General features: G+C 40.6%; 1 pseudogene across 1 annotated transcript; it reads right to left on the minus strand.

Moving 5' to 3' along the window:
- Nucleotides 1–17,698: 17,698 nt before the first annotated feature.
- Nucleotides 17,699–20,535, minus strand: LOC308240819 (protein SET-like; annotated as a pseudogene). Its single transcript has 2 exons — nt 20,477–20,535; nt 17,699–18,545 (listed from the first exon to the last, which is right to left on the minus strand). The product of its transcript is annotated as a protein SET-like (transcript).
- Between the last annotated feature and the right edge of the window lie 3,565 nt (nt 20,536–24,100).

The following is a 24,100-nucleotide window of genomic DNA, read 5'->3' on the forward strand; positions in this document are numbered from 1 at the left end:
CTGGAGCAGTCCTGTCAATTCCTCTCTGTTGCAGGAATTCACGTGGTCTTGGATGTGTTTTCTGAAAATATACAAACATATTCTCGACCAAAAATTAATAAAGGAATCTTTTCTATAAATTTTACTTGGGATCCTTTTTCATTTTTTGCCCAAATGATTTTCCTTTGGCTTTTTTTGACACCATTTGTGTTTTTCATGGGTGTCTTGCTGTTAGCATTACAAATGAAAGTTAATTTTCTAAAATAAAAATTTTCTAGATGTAATTTACTTACAGGATATTTTTCCTTACATGATATTATTCTACTATCCCCCCTTTTTTGATTAAATATTGGGAGGCTTTTGGAAATTTTATAATGTAGTCTTGATAGCTTTTAAATTTTAATTTTTTGCACTAAAATATGACTGCTTTAGGTTCATTACATGTTATACAATTTTACCATGAGATGAACTACCAATAAAAATTTTAGTTAACACTTTAGGAATAGCTTTTTGTCTAGTACCATTAATTTTTCTAGAATATTCGCTTATTTCACTTAGCCAATTTAAATTAGTCTGAGAACTTGACTACTGTTTTACTGTCAAATTTAATACTCTAACAACAATCTTATTTTACCCTGCAAATATTAGTGGAAAGGATTATTTGCCTTCTTGAGTAGGCCCTGAGCATTCCTGGTGCTAGGTTGGATTTAGATATCAAAAACCCACTTCCCCACACCATGGGTACAAGACAACTCAAACAAGTCTTGTTGCAGTGAGAGGGCAGCTGATGTCAGCCAAGTCTCTGTCTGTTACCTGGGTCCAGATTTGAGCTGGGCATGGGAAGCAAAGCAGCCATGGGGGCAGGAGACCTCCCTCAGAAGGGGTGAGGGTTCAGGCCCCTGCAAAGTTGGGGAGTGAGGGTCTGTGCCCCACCTCTGTTGACCCCCATGTTCTCTCCTGATGGCCCCTCTGCGACTGTGCCTGTCTTAAGTTGTTCCTTCCCTGAGGAATCTTACCCATCTCTGGCTAACCAGCCATCCTCCGGGGCCAAGCAGGGTGATGTGAGGTGAGGTTCTGTCTCCTTGGTAGCCTATGCCCTCATGGCCTCCACACCCAGAACCTGCCTTGGGATCCCCTTGCCTGCTGGCTGGGCCCTGGCACTAATCACATACCTTGGGGAACCCAGGTTTCTTCTCCAGGGAGGGTCCAGCTCACCCCACTGGGTGAGAGACAGATCCATGGTACCAGCCACCACAAGGCTTCAACCTCAGCATGAAAAGAAAGCACAGGCAACAGCTGTGGGCAATTGGATTGTGAGAAGAGGGTCCCTCTTGGCCAAAAGGGCAAGAGGGGCCAATATAGAACGTTCAGTTGCCTTCCCAGGGCGCCCTCTACACAGTGGAAGGGATTAAATCCTTTCATGTCCTTTTTAAATTGCTGCTAGACATTCAAAGAATTAGTTTGTAAGTTTGTTTGGGATAATTGTACATTATGCTATTGTAATTCTAAAATATCAAGAGATGTGTTACCTTTGTCTCCAAGCACCAAAAAGATGATTTTTTATTGATTCCCAAGGGTGCAAGGTACTATTATAGGTAATGGAGGTAATACAAATCTGGGAAAAATTATAATGACATTGTAGAATAATATCATGTAAGGATATTCTTTGCTCTAGGCCATGGAAATTCCATTTCAAACTGGTTGTCAATTTCTTTTTGTATAGACAAGGTCTTAGTTACATTTTCTGCACCTCTCCCAGGAGCAAGTAGTGATAGCCCCTTCCTTTGGTGTCCGCGCAAGCCAGAAACCTCTCTTTAATTTTACACACAAAGAAGCAGTGGTTTGATTTTGTGTCATACAAAAGGGAAGCTGGGTGGCCACCCCTGTGTAATTATACTTCCTTGCCCCACCCATGGTCCTCCTGGATGACCAAGGTGTTTGGTATTATTGGTGACTACATTAGGTGGGGGATCAGCCCACATAAGGGCTCTTACCCATGAAGGGTCAGGAACATAAGTCCAAAATACTTCCCCATTTTCCCCAGGTAATATGACCGTACAGCTGATGACTGCTAGCATGGCAAGAAAGATGTTCTCAGGCATTCTTGGGGTTCTGGTTTCCTCACAATTTCTTTTCTATTATTATTATTTTTTTTACTTTTTAAAATTATTTTTATTATTTTTTTTTTACATATGTGTCCTTATTCTCCCATTACTCCCCACCCCACACTCAGGCCCAACCCCCCTATTGTCTGTGTCCATTGATTAGGCTCATATGCATGCACACAAGTCCCTTGGTTGATCGCTCCCCCTTACTCCCACCGACCCCCTCTTTCCCTGAGGTTTGAGGTTCTGATCAACGTTTCTCTGTCTCTGGATCTGTTCTTGTTCATCAGTTTGTGCCGTTCATTATATTCCACAAATGAGTGAGATCATGTGATATTTATCTTTCTCTGCCTGGCTTATTTCACTTAGCATAATGCTCTCCATCTCCATCCATGTTGTTGCAAATGGTAGGAACTCCTTTTTTACTGCAGTGTAGTATTCCATTGTGTAGATGTACCATGGTTTTTTAATCCACTCATCTGCTGATGGGCACTTAGGCTGTTTCCAAATCTTAGCTATGGTGAATTGTGCTGCTATGAACATAGGGGTGCATATATCCTTTCTGATTCGTGTTTCTAGTTTCTTGGGATATATTCCTAGAAGTGGGATCACTGGGTCAAATGGGAGTTCCATGTTTAGTTTTTTTAGGAAACTCCATACTGTTCTCCACAGTGGCTGCACCAGTCTGCATTCCCACCAGCAGTGCACAAGAGTTCCTTTTTCTCCGCATCCTCGCCAACACTTGTCATTTGTTGATTTGTTGATGATAGCCATTCTGACAGGTGTGAGATGGTACCGCATTGTTGTTTTGATTTGCATCTCTCAGATGATTAGTGACTTTGAGCAGGTTTTCATACATCTCTTAGTCTTCCTTCTGTCCTCCTTCGAAAAGTGTCTATTTAGATCAGTTGCCCATTTTTTGATTGGGTTGTTTATCTTCTTTTTGTTAAGTTGTATGAGTTCTCTGTAAATGTTGGAGATTAAACCCTTATCGTTGATATCATTGGCAAATATGTTCTCCCATGCAGTGGGCTTTCATATTGTTTTATTGATGGTTTCCTTTGCTGTGCAAAAGCTTTTTATTTTGATGTAGTCCCATTTGTTTATTTTCTCTTTAGTTTCCATTGCCCTAGGAGTGGTATCAGTGAAGAAGTTCCTTCAGCATATGTGTGAGATTTTTCTGCCTGTGGATTCCTCTAGTATTTTCATGGTTGCCCATCATATGTTTAAGTCCTTTATCCATTTTGAGTTTATTTTTGTGTATGGTGAAAGTTGGTGATCTAGTTTCATTTTTTTGCATGTATCTGTCCAATTTTCCCAATACCATTTGTTGAAGAGACTATCTTGACTCCATTGTATGTTCATGCCTCCTTTGTCAAATATTAATTAGCATAGTGGTTTGGGTCAATTTCTGGGTTCTCTATTCTATTCCATTGGTCTATATGTCTGTTCATGTGCCAGTACCAGGCTGTTTTAAGAATAGTGGCTTTGTAATACAGATTGATATCTGGTATTGAGATCCCCCCTACTTTGTTCTTTCTCAGGATTGCTGCAGCTATTTGGGGTCTTTTTTTATTCCAGATGAATTTTTTGAAGGTTCGTTCTAGGTCTGTGAAATATGCTGTTGGTATTTTAATGGGAAGTGCATTGAATTTATAGATTGCTTTGGGTAGTATGGACATTTTGATGATGTTGATTCTACCAATCCATGAACACGGTATGTTCTTCCATCTGTTTATGTCTTCCTCTATTTCTTTTTTCAGTGTCCTGTAGTTTTCCGCATATAGGTCTTTTACCTCCTTAGTTAAGTTTATTCCTAGGTATCTTAATTTTTTTGGTGCAATGGTAAATGGGATTGTTTTTTTAGTCTCTCTTTCTGTAAGTTCATTATTGGTGTATAGAAATGCCATAGATTTTTGGCATTAATTTTGTATCCTGCTACATTGCCTAATACATTTATTAAGTCTAATAATTTTTTGATGGAGTCTTTAGGGTTTCTATGTACATTATCATGTCATCTGCAAATACGGACAGTTTTACTTCTTTTCCAATTTGGATGCCTTTTATTTCTTCTTCTTTTCTGATCAAAATGCCTAGTACTTCCAGCACTATGTTGAATGGGAGTGGTGAGAGTGGGCATCCCTTTCTTGTTCCTGTTCTTAGGAGAAATGGTTTTAGTTTTTGTCTATTGAGTATGATGTTGGCTGTAGGTTTGTTATATATGGCTTTTATTATGTTGAGGTATGATTCTTCTATTCCCACCTTGCTGAGAGTTTTTATCAAGAAAGGTTGTTGGATTTTGTCAAATGCTTTTTCTGCATCAATTGATATGACTATATGATTTTTATCTCTCAATTTGTTTATGTGATGTATCACATTTATTGATTTGCGGATATTGAACCATCCTTGCATTCCTGGGATAAATCCTACTTGGTCATGGTGTATGATCTTTCTGATGTACTGCTGGATCCTATTTGCTAGAATTTTATTGAGGATTTTGGCATCTACATTCATGAGGGATATTGGCCTGTAATTCTCCTTCATTGTGTTGTCTTTATCTGGTTTTGGTATTAGGGTGATGCAGGCTTCATAGAAGGAGCTTGGAAGTGTTCCTTCCTCTTGAATTTTCTGGAATAGTCTGAGGAGGATAGGTTTTAGTATTTCCTTGAATGTTTGGTAAAACTCCGCTGTGAAGCCGTCTGGCCCCGGGCTTTTGTTTGCTGGAAGCTTATTGATGACTGATTCAATTTCTTCCATAGTTATCACACTATTGAGATTTTTAGAATCTTCCGGAGTTAGGTTTGGAAGGTTGTATTTTTCTAGGAATGTGTCCATTTCCTCCAGGTTGTCTAGTTTGTTAGAATAGAGTTGTTCATAGTATTTTTTAACAATCCTTTGTATTTTTGTGGGGTCTCTTGTTATTTCACCTCTTTCATTTCTGATTTTGTTAATTTGGGTCCTCTCTCTTTGCTTCTTGGTGAGCCTGGCTAGAGGTTCATCAATCTTGTTTATCCTTTCAAAGAACCAGCTCTTGGTTTCATTGATCTTTTGTATTGTTTCTTTGGTCTCTATGTCGTTTATCTCTGCTCTGATCTTTATTATTTCCTTCCTTCTGCTCACTGTGGGCTTTTCTTGTTGCTCTCTTTATAATGCTTTGAGTTGTTGAGTTAGATCATTTATTAGCATTTTTTCTTGTTTTTTGAGGTAGGCCTGTAGAGCTATAAACTTCCCTCTCAGGACTGCTTTCACTGTGTCCCATAGCAATTGAATTGTTGTGTTTTTATTGTCATTAGTCTCCAGGATGTTTTTAATTTCTTCTTTGATCTCATTGATAACCCAATCATTGTTTAGTAGCATGCTATTCAGCTTCCAAGTGTTTGAATTTTTTGGAATGTTTTTATTGTAGTTTATTTCTAATATTATACCATTGTGGTCTGAGAAAATGCTTGATATGATTTCAATCTTTTTGAATTTGGGGAGACTTTGCCTGTGATCCAATATGTGGTCTATTTTTGAAAATGTCCCATGTGCACTTGAGAAGAACGTATATTCCATGGCTTTGGGGTGAAATGCCCTAAAGATGTCAATTAGGTCCATCTGATCTAGTGTGTCATTTAGAATTGCTGTTTCTTTGCTGATTTTTTGTCTAGAGGATTTATCCAGTGATGTCAGTGGTGTATTAAAGTCTCCTACTATGATTGTATTGTTGTCGATCTCTCCCTTGATATCTTCCAGGACATTTTTTATGTATTTTGGTGCTCCTGCATTGGGTGCATATATGTTTACCATTGTTATATCTTCTTGTTGAATTGCTCCCTTTAGTATTATGTAGTGGCCTTTCTTATCTCTTATTATAGCCTTTATTTTGAGTTCTATTTTATCAGATATAAGTATCACAACCCCAGCTTTTTTCTCATTTCCATTTCCCTGAAAAATGTTTTTCCATCCATTTGCTCTCAGTCTGTGTGAATCCTTTGCTCGGAGGTGGGTCTCTTGTAGACAGCAAAATTATGGGTCATGTTTTCTTATCCATTCAGCTACCCTATGTCTTTTGATTGGTGCATTTAATCCATTTACATTTAATGTTATTATTGACAAGTACATGTTTGTTGTCATATTTTTCCTTAGTGTTTGTGTTTCTTTTTGCCTTTCTCTTTCTTCTTTTTACAGCAGTCCCTTTAGCATCTCTTGCATTGCTGGCTTGATAGTGATAAACTCTCTTAGCCCTTTTTTGTCTGTGAAGCTCCTGATTCCACCTTCAATTTTGAATGATAGCCTTGCCGGGTATAGTAGTCTTGGATTCAGTCTTTTGCTTTGCATCACTTTGTATATTTCATTCCATTCCCTTCTGGCCTGGTGTGTTTCTGTTGAGAAATCAGTTGATATTCTGATAGGAGACCCCTTATAAGTAACTTTCTGTCTCTCTCTGGCAGCCTTTAAGTTCTTACTTTGTCATTGTTGTTCACCAGTCTAATAATGATGTGTCTTGGTGTCGGTCTTTTGGCTTCAACTTGTTTGGGACTCTATGTACTTCTTGGACTTGCATAGTTTTTTTCCTGCCAATATCAGGGAAGTTTTCTGTCATTATTTCTTCAAACAAGTTTTCTATTCCTTGCTTCTCTTCCTCTCCTTCTGGTATCCCTATTAAGCAAATATTGTTTCATTTTGTGTTGTCTCAAAGCTCCCTTAGGCTCTCCTCTTGCTTTTTAAGTCTTCTTTCCAGTTGCTGCTGTGTTTGTGTGTTTTTTCCTACCTTGTCTTCTAATTCGCTGATGCGGTCCTCAGCCTCTTCTAGTCTACTGTTTAGGCCTTCCATTGTGTTCTTTATTGCAGCTATATCATTCTTCATCTCCTCTTGGTTTCTTTTCATGTTGGTGATATTCTCTTTCAGCTCCTTATAGTTCTCATTAGTTGTGTGTATTTGTCATTGAGTTGTGTGTATTTGTCATCCATCCATTTAAACATCCTTATAACCATTACTCTGAATTCTATCTCTGATAAGCTGCTAGCCTTGAATTCACTTAACTCCCTTCCTGGTGGTTCCTCTTTTTCTTTCCTTTGGGGATTGTGTTTTTGTCTTCCCATGTTTTCCTGTAATGTTTTAATTGTAGATCCAATTGCTTTTCTACCCAGGTTCTTTTGGGGATGGTGCTACTGGTGTAATCTTTCAGTTCTCCTGGGCTTGGTAATCTAGTGTAGCTCCCTACTTGAGCTATTTGGGTTCTCTTGCTGTAGGCCTGCAAACTTGAGAGGCACAACTGCAGTGTCTAGAAGTCAGCCGCGTGGAGGGGAGTGTCCCAATTTTTGCTGTCTTGCACCCTTAATTGAAATCACGCGTGCCCAGCAGGGACTCACAGTGGCACCTAGGAACCATTTGTTGGGGTGATGGGGCTCAGCGGGCCTGCTCTGGAAAGGTGTGACTGTGGTGCCCAGATTTCTGCAGTATTGGGGTGGGCAGACCCAGCTTTTGCTGTTGCACCTGTGGTGGATAGGCGCTTACTCCCAGTGACGGCTCACAGGAGCACCCACGGTATGTTTGCCAGCAAGGCACACTGAAGGACTCTGAAGGGCCCTGGCAGTGTAGCCGCGCAATTGAGGCACCTGTGGACCAGTATCCAGGATGAGTGAATTCAAAACTTTTACTGTGGGGGGGAGTGCACCCCCACTTGTTCAAGGTTGCACCCAGGGAAAGCTCACAGTGGCTCCCACTAGCACCCTGTGGGTAGATGGGCTCATGGTGCCTGCCTGTTGCAACTTCGCCTCTGTGGAGGTGCGCTTGCTGGGGCGCAGAGTTCTGATGCACTCTGAGGGGTCCTGGCACCGCAGTTGAGCCACTGGGGTAAATGTGGGCAGTTATCCAGGAAGAGGGATTTCAGTATTTCTTTTTTTTTTTTTTTTGGTTTTAGGAATGATTTTATTGTGGGAATTGGTCAAGAAAACTAAGTACATTTTTTCTCATCTAAAACTCTCTCTCTTTCATTTTTTTAAAAATCTTTATTGTTCAGATTATTACTGGTGTTCCTCTTTTTTTCCCCCATAGCTTCCCTCCACCTGATTCCCCACCCCACCCCATGCCCTTACCCCCCGCCACAGTCTTCATCCATAGGTGTAAGCTTTTTGTCCAGTCTCTTCCCGCACCCCTCACACCCCCTCCCCCCTGAGAATTGTCAGTCCACTCCCTTTCTATGTCCCTGATTCTATTATATTCACCAGCCCATTCTGTTCTTCAGATTTTTTATTCACTTGATTTTTAGATTCACTTGTTGGTAGGTATGTATTTGATGTCACTTTGTTGTTCATAATTTTTATCTTTACCTTTTTATTCTTCCTCCTCTTCTTAAAGAATACCCTTCAGCATTTCATGTAATCCTGGTTTGGTGGTGATGAACTCCTTTAGCTTTTTCTTGTCTGTGAAGCTCTTTATCTGACCTTCAACTCTGAATGATAGCTTTGCTGGGTAGAGTAATCTTGGTTGTAGGTTCTTGCTGTTCATCACTTTGAATATTTCTTGCCACTCCCTTCTGGCCTGCATAGTTTCTGCCAAGAAATCAGCTGACAGTCATATGGGTGCTTCCTTGTAGGTAACTAACCATTTTTCTCTTGCTGCTTTCAAGATTCTCTCTTTGTCTTTTGCCCTTGGAATTTTAATTATGATGTGTCTTGGTGTGGTCCTCTTTGGATTTCTCTTGTATGGGGTTCTGTGTGCTTCCTGAACTTGTAAGTCTATTTCTTTCACCAGGTAGGGAAAGTTTTCTGTCATTATTTCTTCTAATATGTTTTCAATATTTTGCTCTCTCTCTTCTTCTGGCACCCCAAAAATTCGGATGTTGGTACGCTTAAAGTTGTCCCAGAGGCTCCTTACACTATCTTCATATTTTTGGATTTTTTCTTTTTGTTTTTCTGGTTGGGTGTTTTTTGTTTCCTCATATTTCAGATCTTTGGTTTGATTCTTGGGGTACGTTGATCTACAGTTGAGTTTCTGTATATTCTTTATTTCAGACAGTGTATGCTTAATTTCTGCCTGGTGCTTTTCCATTTTTTTGGTATTCTCATTAAGATCCTTAAAGGTCTCACTAAGTTCCTCAGCGGTTTTTAGAAGATTCTTGAGTAACCTTGTAAATGTGGTTCTGAAATCTATGTCGTCCAGTAGTTTGCTTTCTTCCATTTCTCTCATTCGTGACATGTTTCCTGGTCTCCGCATTTTGCTGCTTCCTTGTGTTGATGGAGTGGCTTTGTGTGGTAGGTGACCTATAGGGGCCAATAGCTCAGCCTCCCCAATCACTTGAGGTGGACGCTTTGGTAAACCCCTTTGTGGGCTGAGTGCAAAGTCTTGGTGTAGTTAAGCCTTGATTGCTGTTGGTACACTGGGAGGAATTGACCTCCAGGCCAATTGGCTGTGAGGACCTGCTGTGTCTATAATGGAAGAACTGCTGTGCTGGAGACACGCTTATGGTGCAGGACTTGTTTCAGTGGGTCTTTAGTGCTCACTGAATCTGCCTCTTGAATGTGTCACTTATGGATATGAGGAGTTGAAATCTGGTGTCTCACTCTGACCACTAGGTACACTGGCTTCTGGATCTCCAATGGGGTACAGGTCAGCTACTGTCTGAGGCCACCCAGCAGGCGCTACAGCGAGAACTACAGTTTTCTCCTCTTTGCTTGGGGTTTGGAGGTTTTGGAGCTATCTGACCCAGGCTGCAAGTTTGCTAGGTTAAGCTACGATAGGGCAGACCATTCATATGCTAAAGCCGCTGCTTGGAGCTTGGGTGGGTTTGTAGGTTGTGCGGGGCGGAGTCTCAGGGCGTCACTAGGCTAGAGCGTGGCAAACAGCGATGGCTGCCAGAAGTCGGCTCTGTGTCTCCAACCGTGTCCCCATGTCCCGCGCCCCAGCACAGTAAACAATTATTCTTGCGCGCAGCCCTGCAAGCACGCCTCCCTCACTTTCCGACTCCACGGCAGATAGTCCAGCTTCTCCCCTAGGAGTTTGGGTCCCCCGCATCTCCCCAGAAACTGGAGTTTGGAGTAATCGGGAGCTTATCTCCCTTCGGGTTGAAAACAGCAGTGCTCCTGATTCGCGCGTCTCCATACCTCAGCTTTTCAGGGCTTGTGCACCCCTCAATGCTGTTTGCTCTTTCCTTCTAGTTGTAGAACTTCCACTCAGCCAGCTTTCCCGTGGATCTGGGTGATAGACGTTTTGTCTTTTAGTTGTAGTTTTGAAATTGTTGTGCGAGGCAGCAGTTTAGGTGTTTACCTACGCTGCCATCTTGGATCCTCTTCGGATTTCAGAATTTCTAATGCAGGGCTGCGCACCCTTGTCTGTGCAGAATCACACCCTCGGGGGCTCTCAGAGGCTCCCAAATGCTGCCTAAGGAGTGGAGTGCCCTGCACAGCTGGAAACGCGCGAATCTGGCTGGAAACGCTGGAATCCGGATACTCGCGAATCTGGAGTTCTGCCTCTGGGGAGGGGGAAGTTGCACTTACTGCTGCCGAGCGGTGCACCTTAGAAGGTGGAGGTCCCAGGGTCCGCGGGTCTGTAGCTGGGGTAGCAGGATTTTGGCTGGAGTGGCTGCTGGGTCACGGGGCAGCTCCAAGGCCTGTCTGGTTGGTGGTGTTGATGAGTTCCTAAAAAAGGCCGTTCTCCCGTTCAAGATGGTGTGGGATCCGTGCTGGAGTCCAGGGAGTGCCCGCAGCGGTGGTAGTCTCTCCTTGTCAAGGAGAGCCTGTCTGCCAGCCCCTGCTGCTCCTGTGATATTTAACTTTCCCTCACTCACTCACACACACACCATGCACATCCACACATTCTCCTTTCATACCCTCACTCACTCACTTCCTCTCCGTCACCTCCATCCTGCCAGCTGCCATCTTTTCCCAACATTGGTATTTTAATGATATTGTATTGAAACTATTGATTGCCTTGGGTAGTATGGACATTTTAATGATGATAATTCTACCAAATCATGAACATGGTATATTCTTCCACTTCTTTATATTTTCCTGTATCTCTTTTTTCAACATTCTATAGTTTTCTGAGTGCCTCCTTGGTTAAGTTTATTCCTAAGTATCTTAATTTTTTATTGTGATGGTAAATGGGATTATTTGTTTAGTTCCTATTTCTGAGAATTTATTATTGGTGTATAAAGTGCCATTGCTTTTGGGTGTTGATTTTGAATCCTGATACATTGCCAAATTCATTTATTAAATCTAGTAGTTTTTTGGTGGAGTCTTTAGGGTTTTCTATGTATAATACCATGCCATCTGCAAATAATGAGAGTTTTACTTTCTCCTTTCCAATTTGGATACATTTTATTTCTTCTTCTTGTCTGATCACTGTGGCTAAGACTTCCAGTACTATCCTATATAATAAAGAGGTAATATGTAAATTGACCATCACACCCTCACAAGATGGTTGCCTACGACCAGGCCGGCAGGGGGTTAGTGAGGGACAACCAAATGACTGAACAGCAGGCTGTGTGGGGTGACCAGGCTGGCGGGGCGGGTGTAAGGGGATGCCAGGCTGGCAGGGGGGGGGCAGTTGGGGGTGACCAGGCCAGCAAGGGGGGCAGTTAGGGCAACCAGGTCAGCAGATGGGGCCAGTTGGGGGTGACCAGGCTGGCAGGGGGGGCAGTAAGAGGCAACCAGGCCTGCAGGGGGGCGGGTGCAGTTGGGGGCAACTTGGTCAGCAAGGGGGGGCAGTTAGGGGCAATCATGCCAGCAGGAGGGGGCAGTTAGGGGTGACCAGGAAGGCAGGCAGGTGAGCAATTAGGAGCCAGCGATCCAGGATTGTGAGAGGGATGTCTGACTGCCAGTTTAGGCCCAATCCCCGGCAGTCAGACATCCCCTGAGAGGTCTCAGATTGGAGAGGGTGCAAGCTGGGCTGAGGGGAGCCCCTTGTGCATGAATTTCATGCACTGGGCCTCTAGTATTGAATAAGAGTGGTGAAATCAGGCCTTCCTGTCTTGTTCCTGTTCTTAGGGGAAATGGTTTTAATTTTTGCCCATTGAGTTTGATATTGTATGTAGGTTTGTCATATATGGCCTTTGTCATGTTGAGATATGCTGCTGTTTCTAATCCTCCTTTGCTGAGAGTGTTTATCAGAAATGGTTGTTGGATTTTTGGGAAATGCTTTTCTGCCTCTGTTGATATGATCATTTGATTTTTGTCTTTCAATTCATTTATGTGATATAATACATTTATTGATTTGTGAATATTGTACCAGCCTTGCATCCCTGGAATAAATCCCACTTGGTCATGGTGTATGACCTTTTTAATATATTGCTGGATACTATTAGTTAATATTTTGTTGAGGAATTTATCTTCTGTGTTCATCAGGGATATTGGCCTGCAATTGTAATTTCTTTGTAGTGTATATATCTGATTTTGGAATTAGGATAATGCTGGCCTAATAAAAAGAGCTTGGAAGTGTTCCTTTCTCTTAGATTTTTTGGAATAGTTTCAGGAATTTAGGTGTTAGTTCTTTGAATGTTTGGTAAAATTCCCCTGTGAAGCCATCTGGACCAAGGCTTTAGTTTGCTGGGAGTTTTTGATTACTGCTTCTATGTCATCAGTTGTTATTGGCTTATTCAGGTTTTCTGATTCTTTCTGATTCAGTTTTGTGAGATTGTATTTTTTTTGGGGGGGGAATTTATCCATTTCATCCATTTTGTCCAGCTTGCTGGCATATAGTTGTTCATAGTATTTTCTTACAATCCTTTGTATTTCTGTGGGGTCAGTTGTTACTTCACTGTTTTTGTTTCTAATTTTATTAATTTGGGTTCTCACTCTTTGTTTCTTGATAAATCTGGCTAATGGTGCATCAATATTGTCTATCTTTTCAAAGAACCATATATAATTTATTTCTGCTCCAATCTTTATTTCCTTCCTCCTACTTATTCTGGGCTTTTCTTGTTGTTCTCTTTCTCATTCTTTAAGTTGTAGGGTTAAATAGTTTATTATTAATTTTTCTTGTTTTTTGAGGTAGGCCTGTAATGCTATGAACTTCCCTCTCAGGACTACTTTTGCTCTATCCTAGAGATTTTGGGTTGTTGTGTGTTCATTTTCATTTGTTTCCAGGAAGTTTTTGATTTCTTTCTTGATCTTATTAATATCCCATTCATTGTTTAATACCATGCTATTTAGCCTTTATGTGTTTGAATTGCTTTTTTTTTTACTGTAGTTGATTTCACATTTCATTCCATTGTGATCTGAGAAAATGCTTGATATGATTTCAATCTTCTTTTACTCATAGAAACGTAGTTTTTGTCCTAACATGTGGTCTATCTTTGCAAATGACCCATGTGCATTTGAGAAGAATATATATTCTGCAGATTTGAGGTGAAATGTTCTATAAATATCAATTAAATCCATCTGAACAAGAGTGTCCTTTAAAGTCACTATTTATTTGTTAATTTTTTGTCTGGAAGATCTATCCAGTGAAGTCAGTGGGGTGATAAAGTCTCCTACTATAACTGTGTTGCTGTCGATCTCTCCCTTAAAGTCCTCCAGAAGTTTTATTGATGTATTTAGGTGCTCTTATATTGAGTGCCTATATGTTTACCAGGGTTCTATCCTCCTATTGCATCGATTTCTTTAGTATTTTGTAGTGACCTTTATTGTCTCTTGTGATGGCCTTTATTTTGAAGTCTATGTCATCAGATATGAGTATTGCTACCGCAGCTTTTTCGTTTCCTTTTGCATGGATTTTTTCCCGATCCCTTCACTCTCACCTGTATGAGTCTTGTTCTGAGGTAGGTCTCTTGTAGACAGTATATAAATGGGTCATGTTTTTGTGTTCACTCAGCTACTCTATGTCTTTTGATTGGAGCATTTAATCCATTTACATTTAAGGTTATTATTGATAGGTGATTATTTATTGCCATTTTAATTCTGTAAGCCTAGGTTTCTCTCTCTTTCTTCTCATTACAGCAGACCCATTAACATTTCTTTTAATGCTTCCTTGGTGGTGATGAACTCTTTTAGCCTTTTTTTTTTTTTTTTTTTGGTCTGGGAAGCTCTTTATTTCACCATCTATTTTGAATGATAGCCTTGCTGGATAAGTAATCTTGGTTTCAGATCTTTCCTCTCCATCACCTTGCATACTTCATGCCATTCCCTTCTGGCCTATAGAGTTTCTGATGAAAAATCAGCGGATAGCCTTATAGGAGCTCCTTAGTAGGCAACAAATTGCTTTTCTCTTACTCCCTTTAAGATTCTCTCTTTGTCTTTAATTTTTGGCAATTTAATTATGATGTATCTGGGCATGAGCCTGTTTGGGTTCTTCTTGCTTGGGACTCTGTGCCTCCTGAACCTGTGTGACTTTTTCCTTCACCAGGTTAGGGAAGTTTTCTACCATTATTTCTTCATATATGTTTTCTATCCCTTGCTTCCTTTCTTCCTTTTCGGGCACACCTATTATGTAGATATTATTCCATGTCATGGTGTCCCACTCCTCCCTGAAGCTGTCCTCCTCTTTTTCTATTGTTTAAAGTATTACATATGTCTCCTTTTCTCCCAATTGACCCCACCCCTGCCACTCCCACACCCAAGGACAAGACCCCACCACCCGTTGTCCGTGTCCATTGGTTTTGCTCATATGCATGCATACAAGTCCTTTGGTTAATCTCTTAACCCTTCCTCCCACCTTCCCTCTGAGGTTGGATGGATGGTCTTATCAGTATTTCTTAGTCTCTGGATCTATTTTTGTTCATCCGTTTATGTTATTTATTATATCCCACATATGAGCGAAATCATGTGATATTTATCTTTCTCCAACTGGCTTATTTCGCTTAGCATAATGTTCTCCAGTTCCATCCATGCTGTTGCAAATGGTAAAAGTTTCTTTCTTTTTACAGCAGCATAGTATTCCATTGTGTAGATGTACCACAGGTTTTTAATCCACTCATCTGCTGATGGGCACTTAGGTTGTTTTCAAATCTTAGCTATTATAAATTGTGCTGCTATGAACATAGCGGTGCATATGTCATTTCTGATTGGTGTTTCTGGTTTCTTGGGATATATTCCAAGAAGTGGGATTACTGGGTCAAATTGGAGGTCCATTTTTAATTTTTTGAGGAATCTCCATGCTGTCTTCCACAGTGGCTGCACCAGTCTGCATTTCCCCCTAAAATATGAGGATTCCTTTTTCACCACATTCTCGCCAGCACCTGTTGTTTGTTGATGTTAGCCATTCTGACAGGTGTGAGGTGGTATATCATTTTTATTTTGATTTGCATCTCTCAGATGATTAGTGACTTTGAGCATGTTTTCATATGTCTCTTGGCCTTCTGTATGTCCTCTTTCAAAAAGTGTCTATTTAGGTCCTTTGCCCATTTTCTTATTGGATTGTTTATCTCTCCTTTGTTAAGGTTATGAGTTCCCTGTAAATTTGGGGGACTAAATCCTTTTCTGAGATAACATTAGTAAATATGTTCTCCCATGGAGTGGACTTTCTTATTGTTTTGCTGATGGTTTCTTTTGCTGTACAGAAGCTTTTTATTTTGATGTAGTCCCATTTTTTAATTTTCTCTTTAGTTTCCATTACCCTAGAAGCTGTATCAGTAAAAATATTGATATGACAAATGTCTGCTATTTTGCTGCCTATGGCTTCTTCTAAGATTTTTATGGTTTCCCTTCTTAGATTTAAGTCTTTTAACCATTTTGAGTTTATTGTTCTGTATGGTGTAAGTTGGTTGTCTAGTACCATTTTTTTTGCATGTATCTGACCAATTTTCTCAGGACCATTTATTGAAGAGACTGTCTTGACTCCATTGTATACTCATGCCTCCTTTGTCAAATATTATTTGAGCATAATGACTTGGGTCAATTTCTGGGTTCTCTGTTCTGTTCCACTTGTCTATACATCTGTTCTTGTGCCAGTACCAGGAAGTTTTGAGAACAGTGGCTTTGTAGTATAGCTTGATATCTGGTATTGTGATCCTTCCAACTTTGTTTTTCTTTCTCAAGATTGCTATGGCTATTCAGGGTCTTTTTTTTATTATTACAGATGAATTTTTGGAGAGTTTGTTCTAGATCTGTGAAATATACCGTTCGTATTTTAATGGGGATTGCATTGAATCTATAGATTGCTTTGGGTAGTATGGGTATTTTGACGATGTTGATTCTACCAATCCAGGAACTGGGTATGTCCTTCCATTCGTTTATGTCTTCCTCCATCTCCTTTTTCAATATCCTGTAGTTTTCTGAGTACAGGTCTTTTACCTCCTTAGTTAAGTTTATTCCTAGGTATCTTAATTTTTTTGTTGTTGTAATGGTAAATGGGATTTTTTTAAAGTTTCTTTTTCTGTGAGTTCATTATTAGTGTATAAAAAAGCTATAGGTTTCTGGGTGTTAATTTTGTATCCTGCTACATTGCTGAATTCATTTATTAAGTCTAGTAGGTTTTTGATGGAGTCTTTAGGGTTTTGAATGTACAATATCATGCCATCTGCCAATAATGACAATTTTACTTCTTCTTTTCCAATCTGGATGCCTTTTATTTCTTCTTTTCTGATCACTATGGCTAGCATTTCCAATATTATGTCCAATGGGAGTGGTGAAAGTGTCTTTTTCCTGTTTTAGGGGAAATGAGTTTAGTTTTTGCTCATTGAGCAAGATGTTGGCTGTAGGTTTGTCATATAAGGCTTTTATTATGTTGAAGTATGATCCCTCTATTCCCACTTTGCTTCGAGTTTTTATCAAGACAAGATGTTGGATTTTGTCAAATGCTGTCTCTTTTTTTTGTGTGTGTGTGTGTACACATTTGGTTTTATTGTAATAATGCAACTTGTATACTTTTAACATTTAAAACTGAGCATCATATTTCCTTTCCAGTGAAACAAAAATAAAATTTAAAAATAAACAAGAACAAAATTACAATTGAGAAATGTCAATTCTGAATAAGATCCTACAGGTTTGGCTGATTCTCCCATTGAGTGGCAGGGCTTAAGTCATCATTAGGAGAGAATTTTATTTTAAAAGCGTCATCTTAGACTGCAAGGATGTCTGTTAAACACTACAATTAAACATGCCTAAGGAGAATCCATGTTGTCTAAATGCCCACTTAACCCACCCAAATATCTCAAGCCCATCCTTTGCTCACCTTCTATAACTACCCACCACCTTTTAAAAGTATTTTTTTAATTTTTTTAAACAAGAGAAAGTAGACAGATACATGTTGGTAAATGCTAACCGTCCATATTCACATAGTGGCACAGTCTAATCTCTGAGCCCAATATACAGAGAAAGGAGGAAAAAAGCAACAATTCTATGCACTACCACACAGGGGCCTAGCAACCTCCAGCTCCCAGCAGAGCTAAGGGAGTAGAAGGTTTTTCTTTTTTTCCCCCACAGAGCATTGTGGTGTTGATTCCATTAAGTTTTTCTTGAGACAGGAGGGATAAAAATGAATTTGGAACAGAAAGGGACAAAGATTCTTTTCCCACTGTATTCTGCTCAAGGTACAACCCTCCCCCCCAATAAGGTAGGAATCATGGTGTAAAGGAGAGAAAAGAGACATCAAAAACAGGGCAACTGAGCACAAGGGGGAAAAAATAAAAAGAAAAACAAATACTGCAACTTGCTCCCAGGGACTGGAGAAAATTAAAAAAGGTTGGAACCCATCAGTGTTCATTAGTCATCTTCTCCTTCACCTTCCCCCTCATTATCTCATCCTCATCCCTTTCTTCATCAATATTGTCCAACCCTTCATCTTCTTCATCATCATCATCATCTTCTTCTTCCCCTTCTTCATCGTCCATGTCAAGAACCAAGTAGTACTGTAATAGATTTGGTTAAAAGTCATCTTTGATGACTTCTCCTAACTCATCTGCACCTGCATCAGAATGGTCAGTAAACCAGGTAAAGAAGCTTTCTGGTTCCTCATGCTGCCTCTTCCTGCTGGCTTTATTCTGCATTTGACTTGAATGTTTGGTCACATCGTTTCCAGATTTCCATTTGATTTCAGTGGACTTCGAAGATGCATCACCACTCTCATTCAGATGAAACTCTTTGGAGAGAACTTTATTTTTGAAGTAAGGATTTTCATCAAAATAAAAATCTATTCTGTAACCTGATTTAATATGTTCAAACTCTGTCACTTCAACTCTTGTCAAATAATGCAGTGCCTCTTCAGCCTCTTCCCCAAGCAGTTCAGACACCTGTGAATGGTTGACAAATGTTGTTACACCAAAATTTGGGATATTGGCAATCAATTCTGACCTCTTCTGAAAAAATGGTTGGTGGAGTTTGTTATATTTCTGTTTTACTTTCAAAATCTTCTTACTGGCTTGTTCATTAAGTCTGTCTATTTCATTCTGTACTTCATCACTATATTCAATTGCTTCTTGCTATTCTTTTTCTCCCTTTGGCAAGTCCTGAGGAGTTGGCTTCTTCTCCAGCTTGGGGGCTGGAGGCACTTTTGGTTTCTTCATTTGAGGTAGGAGCGAGAACTGGCATTTGGAGGCCACGCTGTGAAGAAAGTCTGAGGATCTGAACACTGGGAAGTCTCCAGGCTCAAAGGTGCACTGAACACTGGTCAAATGTTTTTTCTGTATTGATTGATATGATGATGTGATTTTTATCTCTCAGTTTGTTTATGTGATGTATCACATTTATTTATTTGTGGATATTGTACCATCCTTGCATCCCGGGAATAAACCCCACTTGGTCATGGTGCATGATCTTTCCAATGTAATGCTGGATCTGACTTGCTAGAAATTTGTTGAAGATTTTAGCATATATATTCATTAGGGATATTGGCCTGTAGTTCTCTTTCTTTGTGGTGTCTTTATCTGATTTTGGAATGCAGGCTTCTTAGAAAGAGTTTGGAAGTGTGCCTTCCTCTTAAATTTTTTGGAATAGTCAGAGGAAGATAGGTTTTAGTTCTTTGAATGTTTGGTAAAACTCCCTGTGAAGTCATCTGGTCCAGGGCTTTTGTTTGCTGGAAGATTTTTGATTACGGCTTCAATTTCATCAGTAGTTATCAGCCTATTCAGGTTTATTGATTCTTCCTGATTGAGTTTTGGAAGCTTGTATTTTTCTAAGAATATGTCCATTTCATCTAGGTTGTCCAGTTTGTTGGAGTAGAGTTGTTCATAGTTATTTTTTACAATCCTTTGTATTTCTGTGGGGTCTGTTGTTACTTCACCTCTTTCATTTCTGATTTTGTTTATTTGTGATCTCTCTTTGTTTCTTGGTGAGCATGGCTAGAGGTTCATCAATCTTGTTTATCCTTTCAAAGAACCAGCTCTTGGTTTCATTGATCTTTTGTATTGTTTATTTTGGCCTCTATGTCATTTATTTCCACTCTCTTCTCTATTATTCCCTTCCTTCTGCTTACTCTGGATTTTACTTGTTGCTCTCTTTCTAATTCTTTAAGTTGTAGCATTAGGTAATTTATTACAATTTTTTTCTTGTTTTTTTTTTTTTTTTTGAGGTAGGCCTATATAACTATGAACTTCCCTCCCAGGACTGCTTTCATTGTGTCCCATAGATTTTGGATTGTTCTGTTTTCATTGCCATTTGTTACCAGGATGCTTTTTATTTCTTCTTTGATCTCTTTGGTAACCCAGTCATTGTTTAATAGTATGCTATTTAGCCTCCAAGTGTTTGATTTTTTTCGTTGTTTTTATTGTAGTTGATTTCTAATTTTATGCCATTGTGATCTGAGAAGATGCTTGATTGCCTTCTATCTTCTTGAATTTGAAGAGACTTTGCCTGTGTCCCAATATGTGGTCTTTCTTTGAAAATGTCCTGTGTGCAATTGAGAAGAATGTATATTCTGTAGCTTCAGGGTGAAATGTTCTAAAGATGTCAATTAATTCCATTTGATCTAGCGAGTCATTTAAGATTGATGTTTCTTTGCTAATTTTTTGTTTAGAGAATTTATCCAGTGGCTCAATGGGTATTAAGGTCCCTTACTATGACTATTGCTGTCAATCTCTCCCTTGATATCTTCCAGAAGTTTTTTTTTATGTATTTGGGTGCTCCTCTATTGGATGCATATATATTTACCAGAGTTATATCTTCTTATTGAATTGCTCCTTTTAGTATTATGAAGTGGCCTTCCTTATCTCTTGTTATGGCCTTCACTTTGAGGTCTATTTTGTCAGATATAAGTATTGCTACCCCAGCTTTTTTTTTTTTTTCATTTACATTCACCTGAAATTTTTTTCCCATCCCTTCACTATCAGTCTATGTGAGTCCTTTGTTTTGAGGTGGGTCTCCTTTAGACTGCAGACATATGGTGATGTTTTCTTATCCATTCAGCTACCCCATGTCTTTTGATTGGAGCATTTAATTCATTTTCATTTAAGGTTACTATTGATAGGTACTTGTTTGTTGCCACTTTTATTCTTTGTACATGTGTTCCTTCTTACCTTTTTATTTCTTCTTTTTACAGCAGTCTCTTCAGCTTTTCCTGCATTGGTGGCTTGGTGTAATGAACTTCCTTAGTCATTTTTTGTCTATGAAGCTCCTGATTTCACCTTCAATTTTGAATGATAGCTTTGCTGGGTATAGTATTCTTGGATTCAGTCCCTTGCTTTGCATTACTTTGTATATTTCATTCCCTTCCCTTCTGGCCTGATGTGTTTCTATTGAGAAATCAATTGATAGTCTAATGGGAGATCCCTTATAGGTAACTTTCTGTCTCTCTCTGGCAGCCTTAAGATTCTTACTTTGTTGTTGGTGTTTGCCAATTTAGTTATGATGTGTCTTAGTGTCAGTCTTTTTAGGTTCATCTTGTTTGGGACTCTGTGTGCTTATTGAACTTGTGTGAGTTTTTTCTTCCCAATATAAGGGAAGCTTTCTGTCATTATTTCATCAAACAGGGTTTCTAATCCTCGCTCAGTTTCCTCTCCTTCTGGCACCCCTATTATGAAGATGTTACTTCATTTCATTTTGTACCAAAGCTCCCTTATGCTCTCCTCCTGCTTTTTAAGTTTTTTTTCTTCCAGTTGCTAGTATGCCTGGGTGCTTTTGCCTACCTTGTCTTCTAGCTCAGTGATGTGGTCCTCTGCTTCTTCTAGTCTACTGTTGATACTTTCTATTGTGTTCTTTATTGCAGCTATGTCATTCTTCATTTCTTCCTTGGTTCTTCATTTTCTCTTGATTATTACACACTAGAGGCCTGGTGCACGAAATTCATGCACGGGGGTGGGTATGTGTCCCTCAGCCCAGCCTGAACCCTCTCCAATCTGAGACCCCTCGAGAGATGTCCGACTGCCCTCTCACAATCCAGGACTGCTGGCTCCCAACCGCTGCCTGCCTGCCTGCATGATTGCCCGTAATCACTTCTGCCTGCCAACCTGATCACACCCTAACCACTCCCTTGCCAGCCTGATCGACGCCTAACTGCTCCCCTGCCAGCCTGATTGCCCCTAATTGCCCTACCCTGCTGGCCTGGTCACCCTTTACTGCCTTCCCCTGTGGGCCTGGTCACCCCTAACTGCCCTCCTCTGCCAGCCTGGTCACCTCCAATGGCCCTCCCCTACAGGCCTATTCCCCCCCCAACTGCCCTGTCCTGCAGGCCTGTTCCCCCCCCAACTGCCCTCCCCTTCAGGCCTGGTCCCTCCCAACTGCCCTCCCCTGCTGACCTGGTCACCCCTAATTGCCCTCCCCTGCAGGCCTGGTTGCCCCCAACTGCCCTCCCTTGCAGGCCTGGTCACCCCCAACTGCCCTCCCCTGCAGGCCTGGTTGCCCCCAACTGCCCTCCCCTACAGCCCTGGTCCCACCCAACTGCCCTCCCCTGCAGGCCTGGTCCACCCCAACTGCCCTCCCCTGCCAGCCCAGTCACCCCCAACTGCCCTCCCCTGCAGGCCTGGTCCCCCCCCCCAACTGCCCTCCCATGCAGGCCTGGTTGCCCCCAACTGCCCTCCTCTGCTGGCCCAGTCACCCCTAACTACCTCCCTTGCAGGCCTGATCACCCCCAACTGCCCTCCCTTACAGGACTGGTCCCTCCCAAATGCCCTCCCCTCTGGCCTGATCACCTACAACTGCCCTCCCCCGATGGCCATCTTGTGGTGGCCATCTTGTGTCCACATGGGGGCAGCCATCTTTGACCACATAGGGGCAGCCATCTTGTGTCTTGGAGTGATGGTCAATTTGCATATCACCCTTTTATTAGATAGGATGTTGTTGAATTTGTCTTCCATCCTTTTTAATGTCCTTATGACCATTGCTCTGAATTCTTTCTCTGACAAATTGCTTGCCTTCATTTCATTTACTTCTTTTTCTGGTGACTCCTCCTTTTCTTTCATATGAGGGCTATTTCTTTGTATCCCCATTTTTACTCCTCTCAGGGTATCTGGTTATGTGGGTCACTCTACCACATTGATCAAAAGTCACAAAATACAACTCGACAAGACCTGACACTGAGGGAACAAAACCCCAATAAAAGCAACCACCAGAGAAAAGAATATTAGGGGAGAGAAAAGAGTGTAAAAATGATATTGAGAAAATGAAAAAAGGTAAGAGAGAAAAGCAAAAGAATAAAAAATAAGGGAAAATATACATATATGGGGAGAAAACTTCACAAAACAAACAAATAAGCCAAGAAATGCAAAGAAAAAACACCCATAAAAAAGTGGGGGAACTGAATCTGCAGAGGCAGAGATTATTTCCAGAAAGTAAGGTAAAGGAATTGAATGAATGGGGGAATGGCCATGGTTCAGTATAGAGGAGGTAGAAAGAGAATGAGTGGATAAGAAGAAAAGTAAAAAACAAAATAATCAATAAATATAAAAATAAATAAAAAGTAAAAATAAGTAAAAAGACCAAAAAAATCCCCTTTCATTAATCTATCTATCTATATATGCATGCATTTTTTGGAAAGGGAGAATAGAGTAGAGAACAAATAGGAGAAGAAGAGAACAAGTGAGGAGAGGAAAAACAAAAGCAAAAAAAGTTGGCTATTGAAGAAAGAGAAAAGAGAAAGGTGCATGGACTTGGAGCAGGGGAGAGGAAATTAGATATATGAGTAATCCAACAGAGACTATGATAATAGTAATCCTATATAATAAAAGTGTCCCATCATCTGTTGAACTAATCAAAGCATAGTATGCTAATCATATACTAAGGATGCTTAGCCATTTGCTATGACATGCACTGACAACCAGGTGCAGACGCTCTGACCAGTAGGTTAGCTTGCTGCTGGGTTCCAGCTGATCAGGACTGAGCAAGATGTGTCGGATATGCCCTGGATCCCTCCTGCGGTCCCTCCCTGGCTGGCCAACCTCCCGCGTCCCTCCCCGGCCCCAATCGTGCACTAGTGGGGTCCCTCAGCCTGGCCTGCACCCTCTCGTAATCTGGGACCCCTTGGGGGATGTCGGAGAACCAGTTTTGGCCCAATCCTGCAAGCCAGGTCGAGGGACCCCACTGGTGCACGAATTCATGCACCCGGCCTCTAGTGTGTCAATGAAGCAGATAAAGAAGATCAATTTTTAACAAGGGGTAAAAACAAAGGAGAGGAAAAAAACTAAAGCAGGAATAGGACAAGAGAAACTCGATGAAAAAGGAAGAAGTGAGGAAGAAAAGGTTGGCAAAAAGGACAAAATGAGATAAAGTAAAATAATGATAAAAATAAAAATTGAAGAACACTAATCCAAAAAATGGTTAAAAAACAAAAAATAAAATAAAGAAAACATTTTTTCCCTTTTCTTTCTTAAGTAAAAGATAAAAAATAAAAGAGTGAAGTAGTGAAGTGTTGTTCTCTTCAGCTGATTTTTAATGTCCCATGGGGGCTGGTTTAAGACCCCTCTCTACTGTTCTGTCTGCCACTTCTCAGTTTCCTGTTAGGTAATCAGCACCATGTTGAAGTTCCCAGTGATCCACTGCTCCTCTTTGTCTGTGTACACAGCCTTGGTTTCAGGCAGGCAAGACCAATTTGCCCACTTTGTTTGTCTGCTTTCTTTCAATCATATTTACACAAGCGTTTATTTCTGACACAGGCTCTAGGTGGGGGTGTTGCTACATTAGTTTCCAAGACCAAATGGCCCCTCAATCCAGTCCCCGAGAGCTCCCTG

The sequence above is a fragment of the Plecotus auritus genome (genome assembly GCF_963455305.1).
Source record: "Plecotus auritus genome assembly, chromosome: 1".
Taxonomy (NCBI): domain Eukaryota; kingdom Metazoa; phylum Chordata; class Mammalia; order Chiroptera; family Vespertilionidae; genus Plecotus; species Plecotus auritus.